Below are 19,845 nucleotides of genomic sequence, written 5' to 3'. Positions count from 1 at the left end.
ATATTCCATTCTTTGAGTTATCTTATCCCTTAGGGACTTTCTTCTGACTTTTCCACTTCCCAAAGCTCCCAACTCCCGTTTTCACAATCATATGTAGAACTACTGCAGGTATACATTCTGAGTAACAAATGAGACAGAGTCAAGTTTCAGTGCATTCTCAGCCCATGCTGCTTTATTGCTAAAAAACAAAAACAAACCCCAAAAGTTTTACATATAGTTGCAGAGTTTCCAATTTAGGTTTTTAAAAACAGTTCCTCTTTACACCATCAAAAGAATAAAATCTCTCCTTCAAATCCCCAAAGATGCATAGATATAACAGCAAGTTGCCTTTTCCAAAATTTCAGGTATGAAATTCTAAGTGTTACCTTGTAAAATAGAATAACTGCAATGGAGTAGAGAGATTACAGTGCTGCACGTGCATACAGTAAGTAAACAACGTTTCCTGCAGTAAAGACAATGTGAGAGTATGTGAAGTGAGCTCTTCAGCACTGGGTCTTTCTAATCTAATGCCAAATTATTTATTTTACATAGAAGAGTCACACAATTTAAAAGCAGCTTCAGGAATAGTAGTTACTCAGGATGGAAGTACCATGCCCTGCTCTAGTTTCTTTTTATTTATTTTGGATATTTCTTCCCACTGCTGGAAAAAAACAAAAGAACCCAACATCTCAACAATGGCGCAGCACATATAAGACTTTGTTTTCCAGGGAGATCTTAATTAGAAGAAAGGCCTTCTGTTTATGAGCTTTTGCCTTTAAAGAGTATTTCTTAAAGTTTAAGTTTCTTGATAAATTTTAAGATAAAAGGAGTGGGTTAATGAAGGTTGATGGTTACTGTATTCTTAAGCCAAAATCAACATTTAATTTTCCAACTTGATTTCACAGATATTCTATCAATAAGTGGCAAAGAGAAAAACTGTAAAGAGGCTTGGTAAAGCTTTATCTTCCCAATGGGTATTAGAAATAAACTTGCTAAATATGAACTGAGCAGTTCAATTATGAACCATTTAAAGGTTACTTTTATCCTTTAACTTGGAAGATGGAGTTTTCCCAGCAATGTCAAGATAAGCCCTTTTAATATGAGGTTATGCTAATTTAAGAGGGAAAACCTTTGTGGGAAGAATTACGAGTTTATGGTCACCTCTTTAGCTTGCAGTAGATGATTCTTATCTTGTTTGCTATTACCACATATGCTTCTAGGGGTTACAACAAAAGCCCCACAAGAATCTTTATTCCCCAACATTCTGAAGTGTTAAAATGAATTAAAGAGCATCTAATTTTTTTTCTCCCCAAATAAAGAAGTTAGTGGCAAATCTATTTAATGAAATGAGGATGTATAAATTCACCTTGAGGGGCAAGAGTTCTTTATGGAGCTTAACTGGACTGACTGATCAGACCATTAAGGGTAAATAATTTTGTGTCTCTGGCTCTAAAAATCTATTTCAAGTCACATATATTAAAAAGTACATCAATATAACAACTAAAGAGAAATAAAATCACACATATAACAATATTTTCAGGTCAATTCCTGCAAAGTGGAAGTCTCCTTTGCTGCAGGGAGCCATTATTGCTGGTAGACACCAGTACAATTCAGTACAGCTGCCTAAGTGGCTAAAATCACCTAAAAATACTGTATTAAAAAGCTACTGAACACCTGAAATGTGTGCACTGTGCTTATTGATTTTATTCACCTCCAAAGGACTAGTTTTACTGGGCTTACACTCAGGCTACTTTTGCCGTGTTTAAAAGACCCAGTTATTACTTTCTATGTACAGTTGGGCCTCACTTACCCTCTCAATTCTTTCTGAAACTCTGCACCTTTCTGATTGCTACAGTTGAGGCAACTAAGAAATCATTCATTGATACAACATGCTTCTTAGTTCGCGCCCTGTTATTTAAAAAACCACATGCTTAAGGTACTAATATAAACCAGGTAAGAGTAAAACGAAGGGCAAGTTCTGCTACTCCCTCTTCCAAACAGCTGAAGTGTCATGCTGCTGTCCCTGTTTTCTTATCTAACCTCCCTTTATTGATAGAGGCAAACCATCTTTTTAAGAGAAACAAGAACTGAGGTTTCAAGCAGTAAATTCAAGCTATCTGTTTAATAGTTACTATTGCTTTGTTATATATAAATGCATATATCAGCTTTTTAGTAATTATATGACACTAGACATTTTCAATCATGCATAATTAGGACTCTAGCTCTACAGGACTAGGATTTGTGCTACTATTGCTTATATGATCAGCATGCATTTTTACCTAAGGCCTCTCAATCAGACCCAAGTTCATGCAAAACAAAACCTCTTGATTCAGAGGGATTATGAGGCTTAGCTAGGGTGCATGCAATTTATTTTCGTTGAAATATTGCAACTGAAAGGGAGAAAACTGGAAACTTTTAGGAAAAAGAAATGACTATTTTAATTAAATTCTCTACATGTCTATTCCTATGATGCTTTTGAATGGAAGTACAAACCCAGCAAATAAAAAGGTAAAATTTAGGATCATTTCACACCGGTACAGGGGAGACTGGTATGCAAATCTATTCTATTAAGGGTGGAAATGATATGGTAGCAGAAATAAGAGCCTTATCTATTATGGTTTTTTCTGGCCAACTTTGTGATGGGTACACCATGAAAAGACAATGGTGGTATATTGTGGAGACCCTATTGAATAAAGTGGTTTCTTTTACTAACACTGAAGAAAATTACCTATACGTCACTCCTTACCCTCTCACCCCACACAAACCCTGGAAAAATATATTAATAGCATAGCTAGTACAATGTAAATTAGTTAAATCTTCAATGCCTTAAAATTTGGTGTTGCCCTCTCCTAAAAACTGTTGTGACAAGTGATCCTTTGGGCCGAGATTATTCTAAGTCAAGCATGTTCTAAACAAACTAGATGCCATTTGCCTTTACCAGCAGCACCAAGAGAATGTAAACTCCTTGAGGGCAAAGACCTCACCCTATTTTGCATAGTGCCTAGCATACTGTAAGTGCATACTTCATATTTAATAAGAGCTCGGCCATCAGTGTGAAACCTACACAAAAGGATGATGCCTACCTACACCCTTGAATATAATAAGCTTATCTGGATACCCTCCATGCACTGGATGCATCTGGTCAATTTTAACATTTAAATCTATATTTAATGTGGCTGTTCTACAAAGTCCTTTATATGGCCTAAGTGTACACCTGTGACCAAGCCAGGTATCTCAAAATTACCTGGGCAGTCCAATGTGTCCAATGGTGACACTGCGGTACACACTGAAGACAGACCAAAAGGAACCGAATGTAGTGCGTTCTCTTTTGTGAGCTGAGGGATGGTTGGTTATTCTGTAAGGAGTCTTCAAAGACATGACTTTCTTGGCTTTGCCCCATCTACCCTGTATCTTTTCTCCTGGGTTCACACAGAGGCATATAATTGAACAACATGAACCAAGGGAATTTATGGCCAGCTTATGCAGAGACGTACTCATTTGCCAGGCACTAGATGGCCAGGATGAATTATCCACATGTACAGGTAGTATGAGACAATAGAAAAATTGTCTCGGTCCCCACTGCTCTGTCTTGGCTTGTAAACTGGGACAGTGCTCCAGGAGGTGGAATGGTTTTCTATACTGGAGGACAAACTGTCAAAGGCCACAGCTCTGGCCACTCCTCCATTAAGAATATGGTCAAAAACAAAAAAAGAGAAATTCACATACATAAAGTCTTTCTCACACGTGTTACCAAGAGCTTTCTTAACCACAAATACGGAAAATGCAAACAAAATGAGAAAAAAAAAATCTCTGTTATAGAGGAGCTGTCCTCAAAGTAAAGGCTCAAGTAGAAGATCTACTTGGAATGCATTGGTGAGACTCCACTTTGTCTCCCAGAAAGAGTTCACTTCAACAGCTCCCTCCTGCTACCTGGGAAAACAAATGGGGCTTTTAGCCTCACGCATGGAAATGGCTCTCTCTCTCTCTCCCTAACACACACATACATAAACACACACACACACACACACACACACCTCTTTTCAAAGGAAGGAAAACAGCATCTTTTATGTATATCATCTACCTAAAACATGTTTCCTTTCACGCAGCTCTGTCAAGGACTGAGCACCACGTACCACAAACTTGAGTGGTAACTTACTTTACTAAACAGGTTTACTAATTCAAGTTAGTTACTAATACATGCAAAACAGTTATTGCTACTAAAGTTTTATCCTTTAAAAATTATTAAATCATTTTATGGCTTTGTTTGCATCAGGGGCATTCCCCCTGCATACTGTGCTATTTTGCATTCCTGTTTCAGAGGTATTTTTTTTCTTTTTGAAACGGATTCTCCTAAGCACTATACTGTTTGAATCAAAGGTATAACTACTTGAGTCCAGACTAAGAGAACCTGAACCTGGTCCCTAGAGAACTGCTACAAAAGGGCCTACTTACTCCAAGCTGTTCGCTCATGCAGTGTTGTACACTCTCACATTTTTAACTATTTGTAGAGTCCATGTTTTATAAAACCTGGATCATCTGAGTCTTGGACCCTCAAATCACTTCAGAAAAACCACCTGGTCCAATTTCTCAAGGAAGACAGGAATTGCTTTACCAGAGAAAGATGAACTATCCTATGAGTGACATAACTGTTTACTTCTTCTGGGAAGGCAGGGAAAAGGGGACATGTACAAGTCTGAAAGATATAGCTTTAAACTGCATACTGCCAACATAAGCAAATGCTTTCCTTTCCTTTTCACTAATGTGGCGACCTATCAAGATTCTATCTACCTAAACATCCAATTCTCAAAATGTAAATCAAGCAAAAGTAGCAGCAAGAAAACCACATTAAAAAACAAAACCAAACCCCACAGTGGATTAAGTGGGGACAGCCTTAAATACTTTGACTCTCTCTAACATTTACAAGGGTTTCTTGACACAACACAGAGACAGTGACCTGCAGACAGGAAATGTAAAACAGTCTACAGACTACCCTTAAGTTAACAGAGTACTTCATGTGAGGCTGACAAGAGTATCTGATTAAGATATTTAAATTGTACTGTGGTTCCTTGATACAGAGAATGTCTACATACGGAAATGAAACAGGATTAAGCTATAAGATATACCCATATAAGGACACAGGAAGAATAATTTTAGTTCACACAAAAACACAATACAGGAGAACTACCTTGGAGGGAGTGTGGGTGGGGGATGGTTGTCTATAGTTTAGTGTGTGGTTCAGATTGGACACAGTCACATTAGGTTTAGAATACAGCCACATTATGTGAAGTCAAAACATCTCCAAGCATATTCTTCAAGGCCCAAAATCACTCTATTTCTAAACTAGCCCTTTTAGTCTGTCACTTTTCCCCAAGGAGAAGATACAGGTTCAGAATTTTAAGAAAAAAGGAAATTTTTATATTTTCCATTTTTTGTTATACTATTGGTTATTATTATAAAGAATTAATTTTTAATTCTAAAATTACTACTAGGCTCATGCACTGGCCCCTAACATGGCACTACATTTTGCTACAAAGCATTAATGCTTATGAAACTATACATATTATCAAAATGGAAGACATTGGTGATTTTGTTGTTCTCAAACAACTTGTAACATTATTTTGTCCACAAGTATTAAAATATATGTGTGTGTGTGTGTATATATATATATATATATGTATATATATATATATATATATATATATATATATATATATATATATATATAATTATTGCACATATCCCTTGTTTATTTGTTTTAACTTTTCAAAAATGAAAATTTCCAACCAACAAGGAGGACTGGAAGAAAAGAAGGTTTAGCAATAGGTCATAGACTGTGCTGCCTAAAACTACAGCCAGGAAGGAAACTGCAGAAAGACAGGCAGAAAAGAAATAAAGAGGGTGTCTTAAGAGAGCATAAGGCTGAAACAACTGATCATGACCAAATTTTAGTTGTAATGAGATTTTGTGACAGTTGTAAATAAGGCAGGAGCATATTTAAGGGAAACATTAAACAGTTAACTTATTGGCTATGAATTCACAGAACTCTTAAGGAATCTAAAAAAGTAAATCTGATGCCTGAAGCACCAATGGGCCAGAATGGATTTCTTTGTAAGTTTGACAGAAGAGGTAAGGAGAATAGGATGGCCCTGCTGCCTGCCGGAAAGGCTACCAATAATAAGACATTAAAGGGAATGGCAGAGAAACAAGATTTAAAATCTTTCTCAACATCTTGGTGGCACCCGTAGTGACCCCTTTAGTAAGGAGTTTCCCCAACAACACTGGTCTTTATCTTTAGAGTAGTAGTAACAAATGAAAAAACAAACAAATGACTGGGAGGTCTGACTAACTGAAGTAAAAGATTTCTAACTACTATAAACACACAACTTTCAAAAGACATGACTAACTTATACATGGTATCCCAAAAGTCTTAGAGCTTTAAGCTATTAAAACTTAAAACTGCACCAAGACTTTGAGAATGGTGTACTTTACTGCTAGCCAATCTTAATTATTACCCTTTTAAAATCATACTTTATCTAAATCTTTTTTCCCCGAAAAGATACTCCCATTGGCTAAGAACTACTATTCATCAAAGAATAACTTTCCATTTTGGCAATTCTTGTCTTTAACAAAATTCTACTTGGGCACAGCAGTCCAAATCCAGGCTGTTTATCTTTACTCCAGCATCATAACAGGGCTCTGGATGTGCACATTCCCAGAAACACAAAGATGCAATGTATGGTCTTAATATTTGACAAGTTTTACATTGATTTCTCTAGTAATGTAAGATAACAAATAAAAGAGGGTAGATGTTCTCCTCTACTAGTAACATGTCATCCCAAACTCTGCTGTGCATCTCAGGTACAGGAGCAAGGAAGGATTTCAGCTCCCAAGGGTAGTGTTGGGTTTTTCCCCCTTATTAAGAGGAAAACAAGCTATTCCATATTTGTTGCCTAATCTAGATATGAAACTACTTTGTGAAATTTGGGGGGGGCCAGGGAGGATGGGGGATGGAATGTAATTGCTAAATTTCTTCCAGATCTCAGTTCACCTTGCCTCAAGCCAACGCTGATGGACATTATATTGAGGCCCACTCTCTGGTGGGATGCTTCAGTTTCACCCATGGATATCACTCTCATAGCCATCTTGAATTGAAGGATAATGTTCCCATGACACTGCAAGGGATGAAGATACAGAATGTCATGTAAATATGTCAGTCCAATCAAGCCACACAAAGTATTTCTGCTTTTTGTCTCTCAGGCTGAAGTTGTATGGGGAAAAAAATTTTCTTTTCTACTCCCACTCTTTTTCCATTCTGCCATATTCATAGCCAACTATAGGTTTGATCTGGTATTCTGAGTATCCAATGCAGATGCCTTGTTCCACTTCACTCTTGGGCACAAAAGTATGAAAAGCCAACTCCAGAATGTCCCGTAACACTCCACAAGGAAAAAAGGTGACAGCAAGCCATATATATGCACAAGAGAGCCCCCATTCTTGTTAACATCAAAACTTTTTGTTCTTTGTTTAGTCAAAAGTCAATGAAAACTGTTTTCCAATGGACCCAGGAATGCATTCATGAGGTCTGTTTCTGTACAACCTGCTCCTTTCTTGTGAAAATGGAAAAACATCTTAAAATGGTATGAAGCAACCAAGTGTCACCAGGGGAAGAGGCAATGCAGCCAGACTTTGTTCTTGGAAGAAATCTTTCTTCTCACTGATAAATGTGGATATACCCATGCAGAAATATCTTGGTTCAAAGAACATGTTTTCTTCATACACATAAAAAATGCAGGGACATTGTACTGTACATAAGCTGCTTTACTTACCACCACATCACAGGAGTATCTACAAAGTTGGCCCTTTGTTCTGGATTAAGAAATCTGTGTAATGGAATTAATTAGGATTCAGATCTGAAATGTACTTTCTTGTATTGAAATATAAGATTTTCTGCTGTAATTATGCATATGTGTAATTTTATGCTAGTTCAAACAGGATACAAATAGCCCCAGCACACATTTTGACTTCTTACTGTGTATTCTTGAAAAGCTTTATATAAACGCCTGACAGCAATCTAAATATTATGCTTCATTTGAAAAAAAAATCCTTTCTCTCTGCTGCTGAGTACCAACATCAATTGCCTCTTTTTTCCTGGATGAATTGGCATGATGCCAGCTAAATGGCACCAAGGAAGAAGCCACCTAACAAGCTAAATGTGCTGTATTTGAGAAGTGGAACATGAAGTGAAGAAATTTTTTCCATTCTGGTCCATGGAGTTAAGTAGAGAGGAGATAGATCCACATGTCAAGACCAAGGACTGCAGTTACATAAAAGAAGCAGGATCACCTGAGAAAACAGTGAAGGATCTAAAAACAGAAAAGAAAAGTAGGATGATTAGCATGATTATTTCCACTTGAGCTTATTTCAATGGTAAAGGTCTATTTCCATAACAAAACACTCCCCCCCCCACTACCCCAAATACTGCCAAAATAGTAAACAAAGTTTTACTTGTACAAAAGCAAATGAGCAGTCACAGAAAAATATTCATACATTTATAGACATATCCACAAATCATAAGCATCAATAATTTCCCAAATGTAAACCTAAAACACTCTCTTCCTCTTAATTCTGGGCCCAACTTAGGATCTCCCTGTATATGCTGGGTACCAACAGGCCAGTTCTACACTGTCCAACTAACTCCATACTACAATCTGGGCAATAGGCACTCTTCCCACTTTCTGTTTTCCTATATGGATTATTAGATTGAACTCAAGGGTTTATAATTTGAGACCCTGTTCAACATTTTTGAGTTTGTTATAATCATAATAACATCATTCAGAAAAAGATTATGAAGAACTTTTATTATCTACAGGGAATTCACCTTCTATTACAAAATGGACATCCTCCACAACAGTGGAAAACACTTTGGACGAGCACATATTTCCTTGTTTTTTTATGCCTAGTTTAATATTCATAGCAAGAGGACCACCAAACAACACTATCTTATTCTATCTTTCAAGGAATTTATGTGATTGATGGAAACAGTATGGTGTAATACTTTTAAAGAGTACTGGATTTAGAGCAGAGGACTTCCATTTAATTCCTAGTTCAGCCAATTACTACCTGTGTAACCCTGGACAAATCACAACCTCTCCAAGCTCAAATCTTCTGTGAAATGAAGGGAGGATGGGGATGGGGTTGAACTACAAGGCATCTTTAAGCTGTGAATCTATAATCACACGATCTTTACATATCCATGAGAGAAAACTTGTTGGAAGCTAGCTGTTAAAACTGCACTTTGTTCTACCAAGTTCAATGCTTTTAAAAAGTTGATAAAAAATAAACAAGGAAATTTTGTATTCTGTGCATCTTTCTATCAGTTAGATGGGTTTAAAGATAAAAGTGTGCTATAGATGTAATTGTGAAAAGTCTGCCTGCTGCCATTTCATTCTTTTATCAAGGATGTCCTTGACGCATGAATTACAGAACCAGCAAAACAATATGGATGACCACTACAACAATCTAAATGTTTCTAAGAACAAAGCAAATGAAACAAAATTATAATGATCAAGTCTGGCTACAAAGAAAGGATATTAGAAAGTATTTGCATTGGGTGGAGGTTCAGACTAAATTACTTCTAGGTCTCCAAAAGTCTAGATCTACTCTAGTTCAGCTGCAAACCAGAAAACAGTGAGGAAACAGTGTTCTTTAACAAAGTCCAAGAGAAGAAAATGTGGTACCTACTTCCTAAAGGTATAAACAATTCCATATTTAATCCCTGAATCTATGAAACACATGCTATTTTATGCCTTTCTCTTAGCAATTACAACATTCTCTATCTCTTGCATAAGACTTGAAATCAGTTCCATCTGAAACCACCCTTAAAGGTGATTTATATGTGACACAATTAGTGACAAAGCAGCAGGCCAGTTATACGAGGTTAACTAAACAGAGCTCTTATTTATACCTCTGCTGAAGAATGAGTCCCTGTTTCTGAATGCAAGGCCGAAAAGTTAAAACACACTTACAGGAAAAATATGACCCTATTCGTTTAGAGAAGCATGGAAAGACTTACATAAATGTACACAAAGTATAGCAAGAACCAGGAAAGCATATACACAAGGACGACAATGTAAATGGAAAGACCAAAAACCTGAGACTGAATCTGTGTAATTATAACAACTGGGCTCAGCCCAGAAGAAAAGATGAGAAAATGCACCTCCCTCTCTTCTTTGCAGAGATGGGGGTGTGGGTTTATGGGTGTGTAGCATCCCCTATATGGCCACATTTGGCTGATATGTTGACTAGTTTGGCTGAATTGCTTTTTTCCCCCTTCTTTCTTTTTTATTTTGTTATAAGTGATGGTTCACTGGCTTGGAGAATATATTTTGAAATAAAGGCGATGTAAAAATAAAAGAGACCAAATTTAAAAAACAAAACAGAACATCATCTTCTAGAGCCTATGAATGTACCACCTTAAAGATAATGGTTTTACTCAATCCAATCCTTACCTACTTTACCCCAACCTAGATATTGCAGTTATGCACCTCTGGAAACAATTATCAAGTCTCCCTGGAAACTATACATAAACTATAATAAAGTCCAGAATCACTTCTTCCTTCTTCCCCTTTTTAGACTTATGTATTTTACCCTACCTTGTTGTCCCTACAAAAATGCTAAGTTTTTTGAAAAAGCGCTTTGTGTCTAATAGTTTTAATGTGTCTGAAACTGTTACACTGATATTAAGAGTATAAATTTGCACCAGATTAAGACCACTAGAGTAATTATGGAAAGTACTTTGCACATAAACATCACCTAATGATTACATCTTTATATAGTTTGTATTTACTTTCCTACATCCATAATAAAATGTAAACTCCTTATTTACATGTCAATATCAATAAAATGTAACCTCCTTGAGAGCAAGGGTGATTTCTTTTTAGTCTTTTACTTTATTCCTGGCTCCCAGTATCCTTTGTGTCTTGTGTTGAAAGGGCTCTCTTACTTTTGATTTTGTGTTCTAGCACCAGCACAGTACCTGGTATACCTGGTAAGTGCCTAATAAATATCATTAGACTGGCACATTAGTTACTGTACAAAGGCAGAAAAAAAAATGAAAGAAATTTACTAAGCACATTCTTCTTTTAAAAAAAATAAAATGGTACTGAAAACTTTTTTTTTAAACATCCCTTACATTTTCCCAATGGATCCCCTCCCCTCCCAGAAAGTTATCCCTCTTAACAAAGAATAATTAAGACAGGTAGGGTGGGCCTTCTATTGAGGCCAGGCTAGACTGCTATTCTTCTCACTATCAATGTTGTTACTTTAAGTGCATATTGCTTCCTTGGTTGGTTTTATTTACTTCACTTTATGTCATTCCATTTAAGTCTCTCCATGCTTCTCTGCATTTATCATATTTATTATTTACACAGTAATATTCCATCCACCACAGTAATATTCATGATCCACAACCTATTTAGCCATTCCCCAGTCAATGGCCTTTTCATTTGTTTCCAGTTCTTTGCTACTATAAAATTAAAAAAAAAACCAAACAATAAATATCTAAGTGCCTATTATGTGCTAGGCATTGTGCTAAATGTTACAGGACAAAAGTCCTGCTTTAAATATTTAGGTATGAATAAATCCTTTCTTTTTGTGGCCTACACACTCCTATTAGGGTGCACAACACATATAGGGCAAGCTCGGCCCAGAGAAGGGGGTTTGGGTCTGGGAGGTATGAAAGAGATATCTGGACACGTAACTGACTAACTTGCTCAGGGTCACACAGCTATCAAGTGTCTGAGGCCACATTTGAACTCAGGTCTTCCTGACTCCAGCCCCAGTGCTCTATTGAATGAGCCACCTAGTTGCCTCTATTTGGTCTTTAGACTATTACAAATATATACACTGAAGTGGACTGTAAAAGCCTAGGGGAAAAAACCTGAGAATTACAGAAGACTCATCAGGAAAATATGCAAATCCAGTAAGAAGCACAGTGGGTAAGATGAAAGGAAGGAGCAGGCTGGCTGCAGGTTTTTGGAACTCTTTGGGATGCTGAAAACCCAGTTGTTGAAATGACATAATCTCTGGGTTGCAAGTCTCCTTCATTAGCCAGAGTTTACTCGGGCTAATTCAAAGCCTACAAAAGCTAGTTTCCCATATTCCCTTCCTCCTACACTGTGGAACATTCCTACAGGCAAAAGAGACTAAAAAATCCCTTCTGCAAGATGCATCTTGCTTTTGTTTTCTGTGGTTCCTGACACAGTTTTGTCATGACAGCCTACATAGTCTCTTGTTGTCTGATGCTGACTTTCAAATCGAAGCATCCAGCTTCAACACTCAGTCATATATGAAATATACATAAATAACACAAGCACATGCAAATAAACAAAAGCTATTCCCTAAAAGGAAAACAAATATCTAAACCATAACTACTGGGAATGAAAGAAAAGGGAAATGACTGTCATTAACTTTCAATGATATAATGCAATGCTAATTTTATATAGGAAACACATGAAAGTTATAAGAACCTATAGGACTTGATACTGAAAAACATCACATTTCACATTTCAATTTGATTTAGGGGTTCTGCAAAGAGTAGTCACACCCTACCCAAGATTAGCAATGTACAAGAAATAGTCAAAACAGCCTATTTATTCAATAGATTAACCTAAAATGGGAATGACATTGGTATCTGGTTAAAGTACAAAACAGTAAGTTATAAAATGATTATTAACTGCTAATTCTTATGTTCCTGCCTGGCACTATACCCCCGAGAAACTCCATTTCAAAGACATGACCTCATTAATTCCCACAACAGCCTAATGAGGTAATAAGCAAGTACAAATTATTATTATCCTCATTGTACACATGGGGAAACAATGACATCAAAAAGAACTTGTTCTGGGTCATGCAATGAACTGGAAGGAGGATAAAACTGAACTTGGATCAATGATTTATTATTAAGTTAGACTTCCCCAAAATGAAATCCAGAGATACCTACAGAATGATTCAAATGAATGTCTTTTTCCTTCTAAAGAACCTGTAAGACACAAAGAAAAAGCGTATCTCATGAGGATTTATTAAAAGTGGGAAAGAACAGAAGATGGTAGCTATTAGTGTTAGGGAATTAACTATTCAAGAAGAGGGGGGAAAGAGACTTGGGGATATTTTTGAGGTAAGAAAATTCTGACTGTGATAGAAGATGGGAGAGAGGTGATTTGGGCACATAACTTGTAAAGGGTTCTCTGAAATGACATCAAATTGTATAAAGGCTGTCAGCAGAAGAAATCTTTACCTCTGACTCAATGGCAGTCTGCAATGATACATGCCCCACCACACGAGCTCTATTTTGAAGTCAAAATAAGCTTTCATATTGGCAGTTCCCAATCAAGAAACCTAGTTTCCAAAAATCACATTAATCTTTGCAGATCACCATAAGAAGTTAATGATTTGTTTGCTTGAATTTTTACAAGGTAACTTAACAGGATTCAACACTGATTTCTGAAAGGGCCCATTCCCACTTCTGCACTATACTTTGTATAAGCAGCTATGGTCAATTGTCACATGCCCAATTTACCATGACATTGTCTTTAATCCCTAGCCTTAGCCTCAACAACAAATATCCTGAAAGGACAAGAGGTTAAAATCAGCCTCTGTGCAGGCTTCAGTTCCTACTATCACTATTCTGTGTTTTTGCTCTCAACCCCATTTTAGAGAAAGGTTATCTTTTTCTATTTAAGAATTGGCAAATTTTTTTTCCTTAGGTTATATATATGCAGAACAGGAAAGAGAAACTACAGTTAGGTTTCCTATAGGTGGCTAAATGGATAAAAATTGGATGAGTGAAAGGTAAAGAAAATATGAATGGAGAAAGAAGCATTTTCTTCTAACCTTCTTCTTAGGTTATACATTTTTTGTTTTTGGTCTATAAGAATACGTTGCAAATGGTTCCTGAAGCAAACAAGGCATCTATTACCTTTACAATATAAAACACTTCTAAAGAAAATCTGGTATAAAAGGAAAGATAGGTTTTCTTTTTCCATGGGTAATGCTTTCAAGTATCAACCTAATTAATAGTATAGGATGTTCCTAGAAATGGTATTATTATCTTCACTCTCTTGTATAACCTCTAAAATCTTCCTCATTTCTGTTTGAATAATCAAATAATTCAATAGGGAAGACATTCTTTCATAATCCAACTTTATGTTCTGCAAAGAATTCAGTGCATTACTGTTAGCTAATAAATAATTCATAATTATAACTTGCTCTATTTCATATGTAGCTAAAAACCTGATCTGGTAACAAAAATTGGTTGTACCTTCCACCAATATGACTGATTCAAGTCAGAACTTGAGTCTTTCTAGTCAAATTCTGATAAAATAATCCCTGTGATTTAGGATTTAAAAAAAAAATCAAAACTGATCATGAAGTAAAATCATTCTGAGAACACACCTGGTTTTATAATGAGTAAAACAATGGGGGAAACACCTAAATTACATTCTTCTTAATTTGTTGAAATAAGCCTTTGTAAGAATATACCTTTATTTTTAATAAAAATTATTTGCTCAAACCAACAAATCAAAATATTACATGTGAATACAGATAAAACAGATATGAAAAAATCATAGATCCCAGGGCATCTGTATCTTAACACTAAATGCTGTTGTTTAGTTTTGTCAAATTCTTTGTGATCCCATTTTCTTGACAAAGACACTAGAGTGGTTTGCATTTTCTTCTCCAGTTCACTTTACAGATAACGAAACTGAGGCAAACAGGGTTAAGTGACTTGCCCAGGATCACACAGCTAATAAGTGCCTGTGGCCAAATTTGAACTCAAAAAGACGAGTCTTCCTGATTTCAAGTCCAGCACTGTGCCACCTAGCTGCCCTAACACTAAATAGTGGAGGTAAATCATAAAACCTAAAGTTTACACTCTTTAAAACATCGTGTAAGAGTATTAATACCTCCAATGTGGAAATTCATTTATAGAATATATTCTTGAAGCACACGTCAAAACTGTTCAAAACAGCTGACTGGATGGATCTACTCAACTTGATAACAGGATTCCAACTGCACTGAACCAAACAATTCACCACAGCCTACCAAATAAAGTCAGAATCTTCAAGGTGGCATTCAATGCCTTCCATCACCTGGCAACAATTTAGCTTTCCAGTTTTTTGGAATCTCGTTCCCCCCTCAATATCCACAGGCTGAAATCCTATCCATTCTGAAGGCCCAACTAAAAATATCACTTACTTCACGTACTTTTTCCCCAATCTTGTCACACAGAAATGTCCTCCATTCAGAAATCTCATAATTTCCCCTCTACTTTTCTTATATACCTGGGTTACATTTTATATTTATTTACCTGCATTTCTTATCTGCCATAACAGAGTGCATTATATTCATGACCCCTTGCATTTCCTTCAGCATCTTGAACAAAGCTTTTTGTATACCACAAGCTCTTATTAAATGTCTGAACTCAATACAAAGGTTAGAAAAGCAAGTTTCTATAGCATTAAAGGGAAAGAACTATGATTCAGAATGTAGAACTTAGATATAAAATGCCCTATAAAGCTGGAGTCCATTAAGTTTCACTTCTAAACCTCTGAAGCCACCTGTCTATAGAGTTAGAGTATGTCATTAAGAAATATGACTTACTGGAAGAAAAAGAAAACAGCACTTTTTAGCAAAAACTGATATAAGCAATTTGACTATCCTGCTTAGGGGAGTAAGAACCATGGTTTTTTTTTGGTAACAGGAAGAATGATTCATTGTGCAGAATAATGCAAGCATGTTGCTGTACTATGCAGACTACAGATTTGGAATACTATTTCATAATGCTGCCAAAAGCACTGCTGATAAGAATCGGTCAACTGCATATGGTATGCTAAACACCACAGGGAGAGTTGTACAGAAAAATCGTTTCTGCACATTATGATTTCATAATCTAGGGAAGATATAAATATAATACATGGGCAAAATGACTTTAATCTTATTTTTAAAGGGCAACTGGTTTAGATTTAGTCCAATAGTTTATTTTTCCATTTTTTTTGGTCCCTTCTATAAATGAATGAAACTCATATAGTAGGTTTTTCACTTTCAAATTAAGTTTATAATATTAAACAATGTTCATATCATAGAATTAGCTACAGCTAAGTAGTTATGATGCCTGTTTCTTAGATTAGGAGATGGGGCAGAAACCTTAAGAAATTCATATTTTAAGTAAGTTTCTAAGCATAAAAACTACTTTCCTTTTGTGATAAATTCAGAGGATATAAAACATCTGATATAGCAGACAAAAAACTAGAAATCTTTCAAGTGTATTTCCTGAGAATTTTTATGTAACAGCTTATGTGGTCATCAAAGAAAGCATTACATACCAATTATTTTGCAGGATGTAAGTTCGTAACTTAAAACATATTCACATGAACAATAGGTTTTAAACATCAGTCTTCCTGGGCCAAAAATTTACTTACTTATATAACATTTTTACCAATCCACCTGCTTTATGGTAGCAAATTGAATAAAATTTGCATCTTTTTTACGTGCTGACCAGAAACTGCTACTTGCTTAGGGCAAACTGTCAAAGGAATTATTAAGAGGCTGTTCAAAAGAAAAAGGATTTGGAATGGTACTTCAACTTTTACTTACCTACTAAATCCTGAGCTATGGATTCCGTTTTCCATTCAAGATGACGACAACATAAATACCACAAGAAAATTGTTGTGTCTAGGATAAGGAACCTACAGATAAAGAAAAAGTGAAAATCTCAGAATTTTAAAGGCTTTTAATATGCCCCTTACTGGCATTTTGTGGATCAATATGGCGATTAAAATGAACCAATCTACCTTAAGAAACGGCATTATCACATACCACATAGAAATCACAGCTTGATAATTATTTATTCTTTACCCTGAACTGAATTTACCTAAAAATGATGCTAGAAGATTTCTCTTTATGATGACCAAAGAACTGTGACAGAAAATTTCCTTACTTTGTTTTCCTTCCTCCAAATCCTCCTTTTTTCTTCTAAAGGGGTCTAAGTTGACAGTCATTCTCATGGTCAAGGATTGAACAGGGCAACAATCTATTATTTATAAAAATGCATAGAAATGACTTAAGGGTAACTAAGTGCTGCTTATTTAGGTATTTCGAGCCCATGCTTAAACAAGAACCTTCCTAGTACAGCACATAATTTCTGAAATAATTTCATTCCTTACACAGACACTACTATATACAAGGGACTATTCTAAATAGTCTATGTTCTTACATTATGAAATGTCTGTTCAAACGGGTCTTGACTAACAGACAAAAACTCTAAATAAGGGCTTTTTCACATAAGCTTTCCTCTGATACAAATCCATTAACAAATAAGAATCTAGCCTTTTCAAAACCTTTTTGTAAGGTTTTGTGTGGTACAGGTAGCACTAGCCTTGGAGTCAAAAGATCTGGGTTTAAATCTTGAGTCACTCTGGGCAAGTATCTTAACAACTCCATACAAAGATACATAACTTAATAATAATACATGTTAATAATACATAGCAATAACTTAATAACAAATAAGTTAATAGTTTACAAAGCATTTCCTGAAAGAATCCAGTGACTTCTGTGCAAGTACTATCATCCTCAACTTAGAGATGAATATATTAAGGAATTGAGGGAATTAATCTGACTTAGTCCAATGCTCTCGCCACTTACCTCATCCACCCTAATTTATTTAAGTCTCAGCTTCCTTATCTGCAGAGAGAACAGCTGCCATAACTCCCTCCAAGGGGCATATGGTTCAATTAAATTTTGTAAAAGGCAATTACAACAATGTAAATGACTGATTTTAAAGTTCATCAGTTCAGAGTCTAAACATAATAGAGAAATGTTTATTAACTTCAATTCGAAAAACTACATTTGTACTTCAGTCTGGAGTTTGCAAAAGTCCTTGAAGTCATATGATTGGGGGGCAGGGGGCGGAAGAGAGGAAGGCGAGGTGTTGTAGCTACCAAGAGGGTCAGAACAATATTACTACATAATAAATTCAATTCTTCCTCAATTACATTTTATTATCGAATCCAAGTTATATGGTGCATTCTGATGACCCTCAGAATGGCAAAATAACTTAGCACAACATATATAACCAAGTCCCTTAAAAACATCTTTGGCCTATCCCTACAATTTGTTTCTGTTGTTCAGACCTGTCAGGTCTTCATGACCTATCTGGAATTTTCTTGGCAAAGTGACTGGTGAGGTTTGTCGTTTCCTTCTGCAGCTCATTTTACAGATGAGGAAACTGAGGCAAACAGGGTTACGTGACTTGCCCAGGGTCACACGGCTAGTAGGTGTCTGAAACAGGATTTGAATTTAGGTCTTGCTGACTCCAGGCCCAATGCTCTATCCACCGCGTCCGCTATCTGACCCCTTCTCTCACTGAAGACTAACTCTACTGATTCCCTTGACGCTGAGACAAAAATCTAGTTGTGAATTTCAGGGTGCTAAAGTTAATGGAGCCAAGAGTAACCTCAGCACCTGTACGGCGTAAAATAGCAAAAAAAAAAAACCAAACCACACACACACCCCCAAAAAAAGTTTGCATATTCAGCGCGTAAGGGAAACCTGGGTGGTGTCCACACGGCACAGGAGCAGAATCAAATCCATCTGGGTGACCTCTCGGTGACAAATCTCAAGGTCAATGGGATGAGGGCGGGGGCCAGGATCAAATCGTCCCCCATCAACTGGGGAAGGTAAGAGAGGAAGAGGGGGAGGGAAAGGAGGGTTAGGGCTGAAATTCTAATTAGAGTAGCAAAAATAATTCCAATTAATAAACCAGATGAAGAAAACAGTCTCTTAGGCCGCAATAAATAGCAGGCAAAGCGGATGAGAGACACGCCCAAGCTTTGCCCAATCAGGGAGTCATAGAACGGGATAACACAAAGGCAGCCAAGAGCGATCCAATGAGAATGACGGGAGGCTGAAAAAGGAGGCTAGGTGCCAGCCAATGGGAGAGTCCAGGGGGCGGGCTAATCGGAAAGACGGCCGGAAGAGGGCCAACGAAAGGCGTAGAGAAGGCGGGAATATGGGACTCCCGAGAACAAGCCAACGGCGGCGGTGGGAAGTAGGGAAGGTGGCATTCGCTCATACTTTAATGAGGCCACCTCGGGGAGACAGCCCTTTCTCTCCCCGGCCAGTCAGGGTGGCCCCGACAGGGAGGAGAGCGGGCACCTCCCAAGGCCTAGTCTATGGAAGAAGCGCCCGTAACCGTGTATCCATCCTCCTCCCACGCTTACCTGAGCTGTCAAGACTAGCCGGCCGCTGACCAGGGCTGGTCAACCCCGGCCACCGCGGGCTCCCGGCAGCCGCAGCCGCGGCCGCAGCGGGAACCGCAGCTTCTCACTCCGCCATCTTCCTCTCCTTTTCAGCTCCGCCTATCCAGCGTCGAACGGAACCCGCTAGGCCCCGCCTTCGTATCCGTCTCTGAAATCCGATTGATAGTTGACTTCACCGGTCATGCCCCACCTTCCTGTAGTAATTGGCCGAAATCCATGTCGATCAACTGGCCCTTTTTTTTCCTCTCTCTTTTCTTTTAAAAATCCAATCGAACAACAGGGCAGACGTCACTGGCAAAGGGGGTTGGCGGACTAGTTAATTATCCCACCTTTTTCAGCATTTCAAGGGACCCAGCTTGATGGTTGCTCCCCCGGCACTTTTTCCTGGCATTTAGAACCGAGTTGTTTTCCCTTCTGCCCAACTGGGCTTGGGATTCTATTTTACTGGTTCCAGAGAAATTTTAGTGCGTGTCTGGGGGACGGTGCTTTCTCAACTCTACCGTGGTGTTGCAAGCACATCACTTCGCCCACTTTAAAACACTATATAGCT

General features: G+C 37.3%; 1 long non-coding RNA gene across 2 annotated transcripts; it reads right to left on the bottom strand.

The window, feature by feature from the left end:
* Positions 1 to 144: 144 nt before the first annotated feature.
* Positions 145 to 19,416, bottom strand: LOC110223703 (uncharacterized). Of its 2 annotated transcripts, XR_002328764.2 has the most exons (4): positions 19,257 to 19,416; positions 16,633 to 16,724; positions 12,980 to 13,018; positions 145 to 8,342 (listed from the first exon to the last, which is right to left on the bottom strand). It is a non-coding gene; the product is annotated as an uncharacterized LOC110223703 (long non-coding RNA). The 2 variants fall into 2 exon arrangements; XR_002328763.2 differs by lacking the exon at positions 12,980 to 13,018 and having other exon boundaries at positions 19,257 to 19,407.
* Positions 19,417 to 19,845: the final 429 nt, after the last annotated feature.

Source organism: Phascolarctos cinereus, unplaced genomic scaffold (assembly GCF_003287225.1).
Source record: "Phascolarctos cinereus isolate Bilbo 61053 unplaced genomic scaffold, phaCin_HiC Scaffold_3;HRSCAF=262, whole genome shotgun sequence".
Classification (NCBI taxonomy): Eukaryota; Metazoa; Chordata; class Mammalia; order Diprotodontia; family Phascolarctidae; genus Phascolarctos; species Phascolarctos cinereus.
The sequence above is the reverse complement of the archived record's forward strand: the minus strand, read 5'-3'. Positions and strand labels throughout refer to the sequence as shown.